The sequence below is a fragment of the Phodopus roborovskii genome, unplaced genomic scaffold (genome assembly GCF_943737965.1).
Source record: "Phodopus roborovskii unplaced genomic scaffold, PHOROB, whole genome shotgun sequence".
Taxonomy (NCBI): Eukaryota; Metazoa; Chordata; class Mammalia; order Rodentia; family Cricetidae; genus Phodopus; species Phodopus roborovskii.
The window spans coordinates 12325610-12343765 of NW_026126514.1; the positions used below are offsets into that span (position 1 = coordinate 12325610).

Sequence of the window (18156 nt, forward strand, 5' to 3'; positions counted from 1 at the left end):
GAAAATTTAAAGTATGATATTTTCTGTGTTTACATTGTGAATTCCTTTGAAATCTAAGTGTTACCTTCTCAAAATTGATAATTAATTTATTTTTAGCACTGAATTTTTACATTAGAACTTTTCATTCTTAAGTTTTATTATGGAGTAACACATCTACTTCATTTTACAAACATGTTCTATGTAGTTGCAAAACATATTTGTCACACTGTCTAATAAAAAAAGCACTCTATTTATTTGTCTTTGCTATAACTGGCCTGATATATTTTAATACAATAAAGGGAAATAAAGTCATGAATTTCAAGAGAGAGATATGTACCAGTCACTGTAGCTATGTTGCTGCATTAGAATTCCATCCCCATGTCTTTTTAATATGAAGCTGGTTAGGTACTAGAAGGATCATGGAGATTCCCTTTTGTTTATGACCCGAGTTGACAAGTGTGACTTCCTCTTTGTGGGTTTCTGATGGTTATGCCATGTGAGACTCACCTTCTATCATCAGAGAAGCAGCTGACACAGAGTGCTGGTTTGATGGATGACCTGAGTACTGCTATTCCCCACAGAGGAAAGTGGCAAGTTTTACAGGAAATTATTATAGGAAGACAGAGAGAAAGGAAAAAAAAGAGCATAAAATGTGCAGCTCATGGTGACTGACACAATGATTTGCTTACAGTTCCAAGCTGGCTCAGCTGAGAACAGCAGTGAAGGAAAAAATGGCTCATCAATATTTAAAGAGCTAATCATATAACCAACTGACAGGCCATTTGTGAGTGCAAATTGTGAAACTGAACTGGAAGCTATAGGGTTCTTTCTCCTCACTTACACTTTTTGTAGTTTCAGTTTACAGGGAGTTAAAATGAAGGATGTGATGCCATGCACCTGGTTCTTTCTTTTCGCCATCAAGTGTTTAGCCCTGATTCTCTATTCTCCAATTATGGCCCTATCAGCAGTTAATAGTGAGAACTTAGGCAGCGCACATTTTCAGATGCATGTTAGACTTCTCCACTCACAGCCTCTGTTGCAGGCTCAACAAACTGTGTTTTAATAAATTTCTTAAGAATACTCTCCTGCAAGCTGAAGTTCAAGAACCACGGCTTTCTATAATTGGCTTCAAATTCGACACTTCCTAGCCTTATAACTTATGTTATACTATTGATTTACAAGTTAAAAATGATGGCCAGAATCTGGTTTTCAATGAAATTATCAGCAGTATTAGTCTAAGCAGCATTAACTACTAGTTATCTAAGTAGCATTAATGTCTAGTTACCATGGTAATACTTTATTAACAAGCAATAGAAGAGGGAAACAGGATGATTCAAAGGAGAGGAAGTTATGTTCAGGATGTACTGTGTAAGAGAAGAATAAATAATTTTTTAATTAAAAAAATGATGGCCAGATTAAATGAATTTACAAAAACCAAAACATGAGATATTTAATCCTTCTGCTAGCCATTTTAACAACACAGTCACGCATTAGAATATAACTAGTGATTGGAAAACAGAATATAAACCTCATGTTTAGTATAAAAGAGATCATGAACAAGAAGACAATGTGTTGGACTACATAAATTACATTTATTTATCCATTTTGTACTTTAGTTATGTCCATAAAATGAACTCAGTCATTCACCACTGTTTCTTCCTCAAAGGAATTCACACCAAGATAAATTACAAGACATAGTCCAGTCTTTGTTTCTGAACCTATGAAAGGCATAGAAAGCTGGTGATCACTGTGAAGATACAGGGCCAGCCTAAGCTGCTCAGAAAATTGCCAGACTTTTCCTACTTAAAACTTTAACATGTGTTAGTTTTTTTTTTTTTTGGTGAAAACTTGTAACCACTTCTACAGAAAAGAAAAGAAAGGAAAGCATCAGTTTGAGGAGATTCTTTGTGTTTAATGAATAAAGCAACAGAAAATGTAAGGGTCTGAAATATATGCTCAGCCTGTACAGAAATATAACTTTGAGCAGAGTGGAGGACTAGACAACTAAGGTAAAACTCAAGTTAGGAAATGTAAAATTTTCTATAGCCTTTAATGTTCAGGAAACAATTTTACTGGGGATTGGGGAGGGAATTTCACAGCATAGAAGGAAGATTTCCTTGAGGAATTATTGTCATTGTCCCAAGACTTTCTAGGTTTTGAACCCACGCCCTGCAATCACCACATTTATGTATTATAGACATTTCTTCAAAAATATGAAATACAACAATATTTGGTAAAAATACCAAATTACAGGCCTGAAAAAAATGCTACTAATTTGTCTGTGAAGGACCAAACTTTTTAGGTTTTAGACAGTCAAAACTTGGGATCGTTTCTCAGCTGCTTCAAATGACCCTCACTTCTATTAACACACAAAAGTGTAATCAGCTGGAAATTTAAACCTTCCTCTGCCACTTGCCAAATCCACTTGCCAAATGCCAGGGGCAGTCAGAGGACAATCTTTTTTTTTTTTTTTTTAATGTATTATTCTTTAAATTTTTTGTTAATTATTTCTTTTCCCTATCTCAATTATAGCTTCCCCTCCTTCCTTGCCTCCCCTCCCTCCTGCCCCTTCCCTGCTTCAACCTTCTTCCCCAACTCCATTTACTCCTTCTTCCTCTTTCTGTTCAAAAAAGCAATACCTTCCATGTCTATCAAGCAGCCATGGCATATCAAATTGTAGTAAGACTGGACACCTTCTCTCCTATTAAAGGTGGCTGAAGCAACCCAATAGGAGAAACAGACTCCAAAAGCAGGTAACATGGTCAAAGACAGCCCCTTCCCCCACTATTAGGCATTCCCAAGAAGACAAAGCTATATAACTCTGACATGCAGGGGGCTTAGGTCAGTCCCATGCAAGCTCCCTGGTTGTATGGTTCAGTTTCTCTAATCCTTGATGATCTCTAGTTAGTTATTCTGTGGAGTTTTTTGTTTATTTGTTTGTTTGTTTGTTGTCCTTGACCCATCTAGTTCCCATAGTTCTTCCTTCCCAGAAGATAATCTTATCTTCTACTTTACATACAACAAATATATTTCTGGGTGGGAAGTTCTAAACTCAACTTGTTTGTAGACGATCCTCAAACATTTATTTTCAAAACTTGTGAGATTCTTTCAAATCCTGTGACACTGAGGAGGAGGTAAGAAAATAATGAGTAGTGAAGAAATAATAAAAGACTTTCGAGAATGAGCTACAACTGGTTTTCAGTGTTAACTGTCCTACTCAGTTACAGTTAAACTTAAACAGATCCTTACCTAAAAGCATGCCAACCTAAAAAACATATAAGTGTAAATTTTTTTTTTCAGTTGAAAAACACAAACTACCTCAACAAGAGAAACAATCCAGTCAAAATCATTAATATCTTCCCTTGGTAACTTTTTAATTTGTGTCTAATTGAGGTTTGCATGATTGTGATTGCATTCTTCTTTCCTCCCTCCCACCCTTCCTCCTCCCTCCCTCCTTCTCCTTCTCCTTCTCTCTGTCTCTCCCTCTCCCTGTCCACCCCCTTCTCTTCCTTTCTTTTTCCATTTTTCCTGACACAGTTTTTTTTATGTTTTTTTTTTTTTTTTTTTTTTTTTTTTTTTTTGGTCTGTATAATATCACTGGCTGTCCTGGAACTTGCTTTGTAGACCAAGCTGGCCTTGAATTCAAAGATCTGCCTGTCTCTGCCTCACAAGTGCTGGGATTAAACGTGTACACCACCACCAACCAATTGCATGATTTCTTTCACTTCAGTGATAATTTCACATGGATAAATACATACATACATATATATATATATATATACATATATATGTATGTATATTATGTGAAGTGCATAATACATTATACTACATAAAACACATACAAATATTCCAGTGTTCATAAGTCTAAATAAAAAAAAAAACCTTGGGGATATGATGATAAACATACCATGGATGAACTAAAGCCAGGATATGTATGCATATCCAACATAGTGTTCACCATGAGGTTATTTTATTACCTTAATACTTGTGAATCCATTTGCTAATTTCATAAATTATTCATCTCGGATCAACACCACACATGCACAGATGTCCAATTGGCAAGACCATCTAACATGACCAGTGGAGAGCTCAGGTGTAAGTGTGAAGGTTGAGTTATGAATATCTGTAGAAAGGAAATCAGCTTGTAAAACAGCTGCAAGGCATTTGATGGCCTGTTTGTGACAGTACCTTCACCACTTGTCTTCCTAGTTTGAGGGGTGAGGAAACAATTGTGAAACACTGATTTCCCCCTTATGCAAGATAACTGTGTTCATTCTAACAAGGTCCATTCTTTCAGGAGTGTGGTAGAAAAGCCCAGCCATACTCAGGAAGCACTACTATCTGGACCCTGTCATTGTAGCACACAGTGAAAGAGATCTATAGTTTACAAAATTTCCTGTTACCTGGAAGATTTTATATTTGCAAATGTTCAAAGACTGTCGTTTAATTTCCTGGAAAGATTACAGCAATTTCATTCTCAGTCAAACCTTGCTCTCTCTCACTCTCTCTCTCTCTCTTTCTCTCTCTCTCTCTCTGTGTATATGTGTGTGTGTGTGTGGGTGTGTGTGTGTGTGATTAAATGTAATGAATTCTATCTAAAAATCAATTCTACATAATGTTTATATATGGAAACCAGAAAATATGCATACATCTAAGCAGAATTAGTATACACTTTCACAGTATTTATTGCTAACATATTCTAATGCCAGATCCTCAAAAACTAGTCTAATTCTACACTGGCCTTGAGAAGAGTAGTTTTCATGCTGCTGCTTTACTGTTGGACCTGGTAAAGTACTAGCATTTTCTTTTGCTCCAGCTGTTGGATGAATTATTCATAGTCAGTGAAACATAGCTAACAATACACAGGAAGGGATAGCACAGTAATGCTGACAATCTCAAAACTATTTCAGATTATAATTAGCTAGCTCAAATTTTGACATTACAATAATCATTGACAATAAGATAAAACTGTTTCAAGATAATTGTTATCCTGAAAATGTTTCAAAAGCATCTGAGTAGAACATATCTTAAGTCTTTTTCCTTAAATAATCATTTTGTAAAATTTAAATGTGTTTTTAGAGCATATAATCGAAGTAATGTGTACTTATTCAAAAGTTATAGCACTATTATTCCCCATTATTTCTGCTACCTATTTCATGTAAATTATTATGAGATAGTGATGTATTATGAGATAGTGATCTAAATTTACCTTATCATTATTCTTTTTATCCTAAAATAAAGATGTCTGATCTACAGAATCAAGAAATTTCTCTTACAAATAAAAACTTTAACATATTGCCCCGGTGATTAAAATAATGACAAGAAATTCATCTATGAATCACTACACATCAAGTGAAGTTTGATAGTATGGTGGCTAGAATTCCATTTCAGTGTTAATGGAAACTGTCACAGCCAAACTGCTGGTCTTAGAAATTGATCAAAAATCTTGTTGTAGGACATTTTACATATTACAGTGGATGTGATACCATATTCATACTGAGCAAGGAAGGATCACCTTGGTGAGTGATTTACCTTTACTGGAATACATTCAAAGCTTCTTTTTTTTCTTTTGTCTTTTCTCCTCAAAAAAAAAAAAAAAAAAAAAAAACTTATACTTGATAAAATTGGCAAGGAGAATTTCTCTATTTGAATCCAGTTTTGGTTTACATTAGAAGCACTGCACCAGTAATCATTGGTAAAGAAAGTACAAGGTGTCAAGTGTCAGAAATGAGTAGAAATAAAAACAGAAAATGATTTACATTTCACCTTACTTTTCTACAGAGAAGTTAGTGCATTGTTACTCATCTATGCATAAAATTCGGTACTGATTTAATAAACTGTCTTCTTAATCATTCTATTACTATAGGGAATGAAAGTTTTTAGAAGGCAGTATTGAGTGCACAGGCTTGTTTTAAAGATAAAATTTGCATTAGGTATCAAATATAGGTGTTTGTTTTATATCAAAAGTAGCCTCTATTTTTCTTTCATTTTCTTCTGATTTATGAGGGCCTATTTGTAATGGCCACAGAGAAAAGAATACCTAAAATACCTTCTCCAATGATATTTTTTATATCTGTGTACCTTTATAAAAATAGTTATGAATCTAAACTTAATATGTTATCACATTTGGCAAGTTCCAAACATGTTATACCTATTTTCTGTTTCTAGGAAACACACAGTTGTAGAATATAAATGACCCTTATATTAAATATCTAAATTCAAATACTAAATACGTAATAACTGTTTCATATGGGATAATTTGAATATATTTATACATTTCTTTACAAATTGCAATAACCATATGAAATACAGTTTATTTTTGAGAATCAAATGAAAATATTATTTCTGTAAATATTTGGCACTAAAGATTTTTCTACCATGATTTTTTGTTAAAATATTATCAAAACTTTTAAGTGGCAATAGTTTCCCTTTTCCTTTTTTGGCAAAAACTCACTATTTAGACCCAGCTGCTTCTGAAGTCACACTCTTCCCACTACATCTTCCACGCTGATGAGATTATAGGCATATGCTGTCATTTCCAGAAACATATGTGTCATATAATATTTAGGCGTAAATGCATAAATGATATTCTTTAGAATCAAATGTCGTATATTTTAGCTCCACTTATTTGTGCTTTTCTGTAAGTTAAAAAAATCTGCAAATGGGAAATATCAAAAGAAAAATACTGAAATGAAATTAAATATTCTAGTCTGGACATATTCGTTCTTCTATTTGATAGTCATTTGTTACTAACCCTGCATTTCCTTTGTCCATGAAAAGATAGACAACAGAGGACTCAAACCACCTGAATGCCTGTTATAAGAATTAGTTTAAAGATATATAACTAGTAAAAACATATAAAACATAGCATTTTATGGAGGGACTCAATAATTTGAGATGCTTGCATTACAAATTTAAACATTTTAGTTATTAGATTATATTGGTGAGTAATGTAAGCCTTTAATGTCAGCACTTGGGAGGCAGAGCCAAATTGATCCCTGAGTTTGAGGTATTCCAGGATATCTGGGGTTACACAGTTGAAAATTCAAATGCATGAATGAATGAATAAATAAAATCAAACTTTATTTATAAAATGTGGCCTATTAGATAAATAAATATCACACCGTATTTAAGAAACTTTTAACAGTGATAATTCTTCTTCACAAAATAAAAACTGGATGGTTTTATCAATTAAAGCAAAAAGGACATTACACAGAAGACTTGATTCTAATTCTAGGTAATTCTAACTCACTCCAAGGAAGCAGTAAGCTTTGTAAGCTTTTTCAAATCATTGGACAGCATATTTGGGTGGACATCAAAGATACCAAAGATGTTGTCATTTTCCACACCACTGGCAATTGAGAGCCTTGAGTAAACTTTTATCAGCTCTCGTGTTTCTTAAATAATTTTGTAATTAAAATTTAAATTCTACCTGGTGTATTTATAAATGATAAAATGGTACTTGTCTTAGTTTCAATTAAGTTATAAATGGAAATAAAATGTCCTTTCCTTGATCATACCTGCTGTTTAGTGATTATTTTGTTTTGTTTTTCTTTGTACTATTTGCTTTCAACCTGGTGTCTGAAGGAGTCAGAATTTTTTTTTTCTTTATATGTTTTCATTGCTCAGTATAGTTTGGATAGTTTGGATTGAGTGAGGAAGACTAGTTCATGGATAAGACAATATATTCTGGCTAAAAAATGCCCAAGGGTTTTGGTCTCATCCAAGTGATAAGAAAGATATAAATGCCTAATAATATTCATGAAGCTTTATAATTTAACTACTGACATTTTTATTTAACTAGTATCTGGAGTATTCTAAAGTATGGACTAAAATAATTTAAAAATATTTTGGTAATAAAAAGAAACAATATTCATCCAACTGTGCCAGCACCATTTGTTGAAGATGCTGTCTTTGCCCCATTGTATAATTTTAGCTGTTTTGTTGAAAATCGTGTGTTCATAGGTGTGTGGGTTAATATCAGGATTTTTAATTCAGTTCCATTGGTCTACCTGTGCCAGTACCAGGATGTTTTCAGAACTATAGCTCTGTAGCAGAGGTTAAAGTCAGGAATGGTGTTGCCTTCTGAAGTTCTTTTATTGTATAGGGTTGTTTTGGCTATCCTGGGTCTTTTGTTTTTCCATATAAAGTTGATTATTATCCTTTCAAGGTCAGTGAAGAATTGTGGTGGGATTTTAATGGGGATTGCATTGAATCCTTAGATTGCTTTTGGCAAGATTGCCATTTTTACTATGTTCATCCTACCTATCCAAGAGCATGGGATCTTGGATCTTTCCATTTTCTGGTATCTTCTTTAATTTCTTTCTTTAGAGCCACAAAGTTCTTATTATATAGGTCTTTTACTTGTTTGGCAAGCATTACACCAAGATACTTTATATAGTAACTCCATTAAAAGTTTCATTTCTAATCATTTAAATTTAAATAAAAGGGTTGATCTATAAATATGGGGAAATGACATAATCAAACTCATAAATTTTGTTTACATTTGGCATGCATTTCATCTATAATCTTCACTGTATTATGTCAATCTCTCTTCTTGAAAACTTAATTTTAGAAAATGATATGTGAGATATAAAGGGCATGAAAAAAGAATTCAGATTCAGACCATAATAGCCAATATTTTTAATATATGTTCCATGATATTCTTTCTTCATGGCCCTGACCAGCAATTAGACACTCCCAAAGACTGCTATTCTGTCTACTTCTCAAGCCTTGTCTGCATTAGAACCTGGGAATGAGCCTTTCAGCAACAAGAGACCTTATAATATTCAATATGTGACCCACATGTTCAAAATGTGTTACTTGGCCAACAGGGGGAACTGTGTGTGAACATTCCTGAAAATTTGGTGTGACTGTGAACAATAACTACTACATAATCAGTGTCTGTGCCAACTGATTATCAAATTGGAATTTCAGTATTGAGATGAGATTGGAATTCTGTAGGTTCAGAAGCTAATTACTTTATCTTGGCTAGTTTTAGCCTTCTGGAAGAACAATTCATTGTGCCACTCTGTATCTGAACTAGCACCTCATGATAATAAATAAAAATCTCTTAGAAGCTATTAACTTAGCAGAAAACTAGCTTCCCCCAATCCAAGAGCTAAGAATGTTATCAAATAGCATATTGTGCCTATAAATTAACTTTCCATGTTGCTTTTTACCTTCATCTTTGATGTACCAATATGTTTTAAACTTACCTTTGTTTTGTGACTTTCTTTCCTTTATAAAATGATAAAAACTTCATAAAACTGCTTCCACATTGTGAAATGGAATCTGAGGTAACCAAAATCTGTCTTCTTTGGCTATGGTGACTCAAATGGTTTCAGAATAAACTATTTCTTATTACCTTACAAAGAGAGTGACAGAGACAGAGAGAGAGAAAGAGAAAGAGACACACAGAGAGACAGAGACATAGAGAGAGAAGATTTATTTCAAACATTTTTATGATAGGATTACTTACAGAGTTTCTAGTTATTATGATAGTTCCAATTAGACCTGTGCTAAAGAAATAGAATTATCTTGTTCGTGGAAACATACTGTTGCTTCTATCAGAGAAAACTATTTACCATAATTCAGATTTGACTTTGTTTTGAAATAGTCTCATTGCAGGAACTTCCATTTTTAATGTCATTATTGTGTGGACAGTTAACTTACAAAAAAAATGTTGTTTAATAACACTTATACCAAGCCTTAACTTCTTTTTGTCCTGGCTTGTCTGTTACCATCAACTCAGTATCCAATAACACATTAGGTGCCTTACCAGGTTGTCCTCTCATTACACAAGAGAGTTGTATTTTGTGACAGATTAAAATGTCACCAAACAAAGGATCTTGCAGATGATGCTAAAAATTTCTCTTTAGTATGTCTCAAACAGTTTTATTGCAGTGTAAATAAAGATGAAAGCATGACATTCAGAGGAGAATATATGGTACTGAAATAAATTATGCTTTTCTCATGTGCAAAAAATGTATTTAAATATATTTTTATATCAAATAATACACACAAAGGGGACTTTGAAAACTGAGGAAGAGATTCAAAGGTACAAGGCTTGGAGAACAAGTGATTCCACATTTGACCAGTTTCACGAACTAATGCATTTATTGCAGCTACTTGTAGTATCATGGGTGAGGTTTTTACCTTATCAGGCATTTGTGTCACAGGGTAGAAACATCCTTGAAAAGCACAACCAAACATTGATGATGATTTAAGAAAATTACATTACTAAATCTTGATCAACACTAGGTAGCTCTACAAGAAATGTCCTACTTAATTTTCATGGGCTTTTTGAGGATTTTGTGTTGTTTTGTTTTTATTCCACAGACTTACCATTCCCCTGCATTTTCCAGAATGAAATGTTTCAATTTGGAGACAAAACATAACTTCATAAGTATAAAAAAGGCAATTTCCAGGAGCTATAAGTTTATTGACTGAAAGTGTCACTGGTGGGTATCTTCCTATGTCTTGGTTAGGGATCTCCTAAGATTCTTTATATCATGCATTCCATTGTCACTGTTTCTGATTGCACAAACCTAGATGATAAGTTCTTGTTGCTTAAGATACCAGACTTTAGTTGCAGGACATGGAAAAATGTTTCTATCACTGAGTTTCAAGCTCCCTGTCCCCATAGCCTGGCTTTTACAAAGCCAGAAGGCATATACAGTCTGATGCAAAAGAATAGCTATTCAAAAACCCTGTTTATTAATTCTGCCTGGAATATTACCAACATTCCAGGTATGACGTGGCTGCTGATATAATAGTGATAAGATAGAGGTGCTACTAACTTCTTTAAGACAAATTGGATAGGGAAGAACCTGTTGCGTCTACCTCGGCCAGCAAGGAAACACGACCATGACTCTTCTTCAAGCAGTTTATTCAGGAACCTTGTACATCAGCTTCTCTTCTCCCAGCCCCAGAAAGCCCTTAAATATGCGCTCACTGCCCAATCAGCTCATGCCACCTGGTAATCCCGGATAGGCCAAAGAAGGAGGAAGCACACCAGATCCATCAAGCATTTCCAAATAAGGCTTGTTTACAGCTAAGCTCGGACTACCTGGCATCCAGCCAGGCACCACCTTGGGGCTGTGGCTTCCCACAAGAACCCATAATTATTTTCTTAAGACAATGATTTTTATGAGACTGGGGATGGCATAAGGCCAGTGAGGAAGCAGCTGCCAGCTATTGTTGTTTGGTATTTTTTTTTAAATGTAATCTGATATACACACTAAGCTATGAACAAAATACTTGTTTTTATGCCATAGAAAACCTTTTACGCACTGATTGCAAGAGGACAGTTACTTTTGGGGAAGGGAAAGAGATTCATAACTAGTCAATTTCCTAAGTATAAACAATTATTACTTTAGCAATAGTGACTTTTTATACTCATATAGTTATGTATTGTTCAGACTTTTCAACTTTTTCTTTCAGTATTCATCTGCATGCTTTTCAAATCTCTAAGAATTTCAGGGGTAAACATTATGATGAGAACCTTTTGCAAAACCGGGTAGGCTATCTGAAAGCCCATTTCTGTATACTCCAAACAAAAGCCAATTGATTTTGAACAACCCAGAAATACTGAAGAAGAAATACTAACATGGTCAAATATGCCACAAATTAATTTCATCATTGGAAATTTTTTTCATAAAAATAATATTGGTTATAGAGGCATTTTTGAGAAATTCTGCCCTAACTAGCTATTTATAATCCATATTTACTTTCTGTGGGACATCCAGCCTCCTTCATCTTAGGGTCCTACTGCTAACATTGGTCCACTATGTATTTCCCTTCCCTGATCACCCTGGGAAGGTTAACTACTGAAAAGCATTGTTTTGCCCTAAGAGAGAAGATAGTCCTGTTCTAGCCTGTCTTGGCCATCACTAAAGGAAGCTTCCTAATTCCTAGTGGTCACCACTTCTGCCTTGTTATCACCCACACATGCCTGCTGAAAGGGTTCCATAAAAAACAAGCAACCTCAAACCCAATTATACTGCCATGTAGGGAGGAAATGTACATCTCATATTCTCAGCAACTACCTACTCTTATGTAAACCTTAATCATTTTCAGCTGTGTAGTGAGATAGTTCTGTGGCACTGACCACGCCCATTGGGGGGTGGAGCCATGGGCGGAGTGACCTGTGGAAGGAGGTCGAAGGGGGCCAGGAAAGGTGCTCTCTTTCTGGTGTGACTCAGATAGGAGAGGATCGGGTTGAATTTCCTGGTGTTCATCTGTCTAGGTTGTAAGTTATTTCTCCCTGAATAAACATCTATTCAGCCTATTTGTTTACCCTGATCCTTATTTACCACGATATCTGGTGTCAGAAGTGGGATTTACCTGGGTTTCGCCCCCAGGAGGCAGAAGCCGCCCCCCTCCCCCACCTTCCCCAATGGTCAGGGTTTAACCAGGTGGACTCACCACAGCTTTGGGACATTTGCCTCTTCCTTACTGCAAAGGAGATCTTTGCCGCTAAAGCAGACCTGAGAAGGCACTTACCAGTTAACATTTTTTGCTCATTTCCGCACAGGACTTTGCATTTGCGCAGAGCCGCTTGGAGGCACCCGCCCGGCTTGCTCGCGTTTTGTCTTGTGTTACAAGTAACTCCAAAAGTCCCCTTTTAACAAAATTCTGCTTGTCATAGTTTGTTAAGAGCTATTCTACAGGGACTGGAATCAGAAGGATCGTCTGCTGCTGGACAATATTTGGCGGCACATTTCTAGGCAGAACCGGATATTTGGAGTAGGGTCTAGGCCCTCCCTCCTGCCTCTAGGCTAAGGGAGTATCCCTCCATGAAGAATGTGATCCCAAAGTCCTTTCATGCACCAGGAATACATTCACTGTCATAACTTCTAATTGGGACCCATGTTCAGGTGGTCTGAGTTGGTCCAATGCTGGTTTTCCAGCTATCAGTCTGGGGGGGTCATGAGCTCCCCTTGTTCAAGTCAACTGTCTCTGTGGGTTTCTCTAGGCTGGTCTTCACCCCTTTGCTTATCATTCCTCCCTTTCTGCAACTGAATTCCAGGAGTTTGGTTCAGTGTTTAGCTGTGGGTGTCTGCTTCTGTTTCTGCCTGAGAACCTTCATGCAGTAGCTGATGGAAACAGAAACCTTTCCTCCTTCTAAACCCTCCCATATTTCCTTACTCACTCCCTTTCAAATTTATGGTATGTTTTTTCATCAATTGTTATTATATGTAATTACATATATATTCCTAAATATCATAAGCTTAGCTTATCACTTTACTAGTAATTGATGTGCTCTTCCATGGAGAATTCCATTTCTCCCATTCTCACCATTACTTAGTAAGCCACAGATCTCTAATTGGATTTGATACCTACTGGAAAATATGGTAAATATACCTGGTACTGGAAAACTAGCCAACTACTCAGTGCTATTAAAGTCATAGTTCTTGGAGGAGAACCTACAACCCTTAATTCATTTAACCAGCATAATTTAAATATTAGAAAATACCTAAATATTTATCTGGATACCCACAGATTAATGTAGTCCTCACCTTCATTAGGAAAACTTTACTTTTCAAGAGACAAAGACCACTACAGAAGATCATAGCAAACCAAACTAAAGAGTTGAGGAGCCCAATATCAATGGGTACATCCATAAAATATGCCCACACATTAGGCTCATGGAATGTAGTAGAAGACGGTGCAAGAAATATTGTAAGAGCTAGAAGATCAGGGAATCTGTTGTGAGATTGTATCTTCTACTAATGTTAGAAGCTACACCATGAGTTCTCACCAACATGATTTCCTAAACATGAAATGAACACAGATGACACCCATAGATATGCCAATGTTGGTGGGAGGTGAGAGCAAGCCCAGGGCTATAACAGAGGTGAATACTTTCAGGTGCACGAATAAAGAAAAGTCTGATTATCTATGGTTCGTTTAGCAGTCATTGATTTTCTTTAGCTTTTCATCTTTTTGTGGGGCTGAGATTACCCCTATGTACATCGACATGTCACCTTCTCCTATTGTTTGTTTGGGTGTTCTCTAAGCAACATCATTGTTCACATTTCCTTAGTCACTCTAATGAGGCATTCTCATTAGAGTGACATTGTCTTTAAACCCTGTGTTGCATTCCCTGAAGCACCGTTGTGATGAGCAGGGAAGACGGCGACCTAGAAGTCCAACTACTTCCTTAAGATCATCCAACTACTTTTGAATGATTACCCAAAATGCTTCATTCTGGGAGCCCACATGTCCTTTCCAGGGAAGGCCATGGTGTTGATGCACAAGGCAATTTGGGGGCACCTGGAGAACAACCCAGCTCTGGAGAAGCTACTGCCTCATATGCGGGGGAATGTGGGCTTTGTGTTCACCAAGGATGACCTCACTGAGATTAGGGACATGCTGCTGGCCAATAAGGAGCTGACTGTTGCCTGTGATGGTGCCATAGCCACATGTGAGAGCACTGTGCCAGCCCAGAACACTGGCCTGGTGCCAGAGAAGACCTCTTTCTTCCAGGCTTTAGGCATCACCACTAAAATCTTCAGGGGCATAATTCTCAGTGATGCGGAGCTGATAAAAACTGGAGACAAAGTGGAAACCAGCGAAGCTACTCTGCTGAACATCTCCCCCTTCTCCTTTGGGCTGATCATCCAGCAGGTGTTTGACAGTGGCAGCATTTACAACCCCAAGTGCTTCACTTCACAGAGCAGACTCTGCACTCTTGTTTCCTAGAGGGTTTCCCAAAAGTTTGTTATTCAGACTCTCTAGGAAGCAGGATTCCACTTCAATCTTTGAATCTTGAGTTCTTTAGTGGACAGAGATTTACATAAGTTTGCTTAGTAGCTTTGAAAAAGTCAGTGCCTGAGGGAATAGAGAGGCCTAGGTACTGCTTGTTGAGGAGGAGTGACAGTTGTTGAATATGTAGCCATAACTTAAAAGGCATCAACAATTAAAAAATGAAAAACAAATTAGAGCGTAATGTGGGAGCATTTATGTTGCTTTTTATTCTGTAGTTTTTTGGATTTTTGAGAGGCCCAGTCACCCAGCTACCCATTAAGACATGGAGTAAGAAGGAAAGAAAGGTATACAGAAATAAAACGTGGAAACCCAGAGGCAAAGGATAGACAGGTTAATTTACATTAAGAAAAGTTGGCAAAACAAGCCAAGTTAAGTCCAGGCATTCATATCTGAGAATAAACCTCTGTGTGTGATTTATTTGGGAGCTGGGTGGTGGGCCCCTCAAAAGGCCAAAAGAGTAAAGAATAAAAAACACAACATCCTTTTATTAATTTACAGAGTAGGACCATTCCAATCTGAACATCATCAATTATTAATTTAAAAAATATGTATACATCCAAAATAAGATGAAATTTATATTCAGTATATTAAATTATATTATAATAATATAATATGACAATATAATTAATTTAATATCATTTAACAATAATCAGTAATATAATATTATAATAATTACTATAAGTATCCATAGTAAGTTTAATGCATTTTGAGTAGAATTTTCAGAGATAGAGTATTTAGCAGAGAAACAGAAAATTTAATCCCAACTGATTTTGAAAACCTCCTTTGATTTTTTTTCAATATCACATTTGATGTTAGGTAATACTTCAATTAAAAATATATTTCTATATGAACAGGTTTTAGATAAACTTAGCAAAAATCAGCTTAATATTTTGCTGTCACCATTGACCTATGGAACATACATTTCAAAAAGCTAACGAAAGCATATCAGGTATTTCCATCATATTGAAATGATGAGAGGTTGGTTCTGCCTCTACTAGATGTGTCAGGCTTTCTAACCCCATGTGAATTCTTACCCTTTCTAAGGAATGGATAAAGATGGGATAGAGAGAGGAGGTGTGGAGGGGGAGGAGGGAAAAGCGGGGGGACTGTGTTTGGTACAAATAAAAAATAGTCAGTTGATAAATATATTTAATCTAATTTAAATATATAGAACAGGTGCATCTATTACAATTTAACTAAATTTCATGAATAATTATAAGTCAAAATGAACATACTAAAATCTGCTTACCTTTTAAATGCTAGTATGTACTGACATGGAGAAAATCCTATGAAATAAAGACATTTATAAAACAATACTTGGTAAAGAAACAAAACCTTTGTATAGAGTAATTATTAGACATAAAAGCAAGGATCAATTTTGTAAACATAATTCCATTTGAAACCATGCATAAGAGGTAAAATTTTCTCAGTATATCCATTTAAACTGACTCTCATGCTATAGATGTCAACCACATTCATAGTGGCTAGTTTTATGTGAATTATCCCACAAGAAAATGATTTTCCAAACGAAATCCTATTACCCTTAAGCAGTGACATGCAATACTTTTCTATTTCTACTTCTACTTTCTGATATTTCCTTAAGGCTACTTCATCATGGATAGATAAAATAGTCTCTAATTCTATCTATACATCTATCTGTCAATCATCTATCTATGTCATATAATTCATCCTGAGCAGGTGATGACCCCAACTAGAGTCTTCCAGTTCTAGAATTTTTTTTGGGTTAAGTTAAAGATGATATAGTATTACATCACTTCCCTCCTCACTTTCTTTCCTACAGATTCTCCAAGCTACCGTCCTTCGAGGCTCTCCCACATTTTCCCAGTCTTAATTTTATACCCTCTTTTTCTTTGATTATTATTTTTGTATACATGCATATGAATATATATATATATACATATATACATATATATATATATATATATATATATCCTGCTGAGTCAGTTTTTTTCCTTACATGTAAATAGTTTCAAGGGTGACCACTATTAACTGGACAATCAATAAAGGGACTCATTCTTGTGAAAAGCTGATTTTTACCAGAAAGTGTGCTATGAACCAGGCTTTCCTAGAACAGGCTGAATAAATAAGGAAAGAGTACTGGTAATATCAATGGATTTTTATGGTAGTTTGGAAATGGGGAAAATTTTATGGGATCCCATTCCAAGACAAAGGACTACAGGGTAGAGATTAGATCATCTTGGGTGTGATCAAGTTATTTACATGACTCAATATATCACTACCTTCGCAAATTCCTGGAAGTTGAAAGAAGAGACCCACAACTATGAAAATATAAGTTGTTACCAAAAGAGAAAAATACAATAATTGAATTTCAAATAGTAAGAATTATTTGCCTTGACAATGGCTTGTCCTTACATGGACTTTAGTTTAATCACCAAAATGAAAATATAAAACCTGCAGAACCAAGAAAAATAATGGGTAAGACTAAGAACTCCCACATACTTAAATGTGATAGTGAATGAAAGGATACTTTGCACTTAAAATATCTAAAAGAAAAGACTTTGAATTTTTTCACAGTGTAAAAATGCTATTTTAAGAGAATTTAAAAAGTATGCAATGTATCCAAATATTAAAACAGCATGGACACTATTAATACGTATAGCTTTTAGGTTTTGATATACAAGGTTAGGTAGATCAACACTCTATACATCATCACAATGTTACATCAATAGAAACAAACACCTATCCCCCCAAAAATGGACACTGGGCTCAAAAGTGTTAATGACTGCATATTTTTACTGTGATGAGAGATTGAAAAGATAAAAAATGAATATATGATCTCAACCCATTGTAGATATTTACTTCTATAACTTCTCTTCATCTAAATTACAAAGGTAGAGAAAGAATGAAAGAAAAGCCATTTTTTCTAAGTAATACTTTTCCTTATGTTAAATTGAGGAAGCCAGCCATCTTCTTTGGTATGGCATGAGTCCTTCTGCTTGTAATTCCTCATTAAGCTCAAATTAATTTAGGTCTGTCCTCTGGCTCTTCTTCTGCACACATAACTATACAAAATTTCAGGTGTCAAATTGCAATGTGAAGAGGAAAATCAGTTGAGAGTTAGGAAAGTAATCACAGTTGTACTGAGTGAGAATACCAAACTCCATCTACTTTGTGAAGCAAATCTGTTAATATAGACAGGTGCAGTTTTCCTAAAATACTGCAGAACATTTAGAAATGATGAGAGAAAGACAAAATAATATAAAAGTTAAGTGTAAAATGACAGGAGATGAATAACAAGATCTTTGCAACAGAAGTGTCATGTATTAACATAGTTTAAAAATAGAAGACACAAATATCTTGGAAATTGAAACTAAAATTTAAGTTCGAATGGTTTTCTAGGATGCCAAATGGATCGAACAA

The 18156-nt window shown here is 35.3% G+C and overlaps 1 pseudogene; it reads left to right on the forward strand.

Moving 5' to 3' along the window:
* LOC127230737 (60S acidic ribosomal protein P0-like) overlaps positions 1-14786 on the forward strand; it is a 160064-nt pseudogene extending 145278 nt beyond the window's left edge.
* The last annotated feature ends 3370 nt before the right edge of the window (positions 14787-18156 follow it).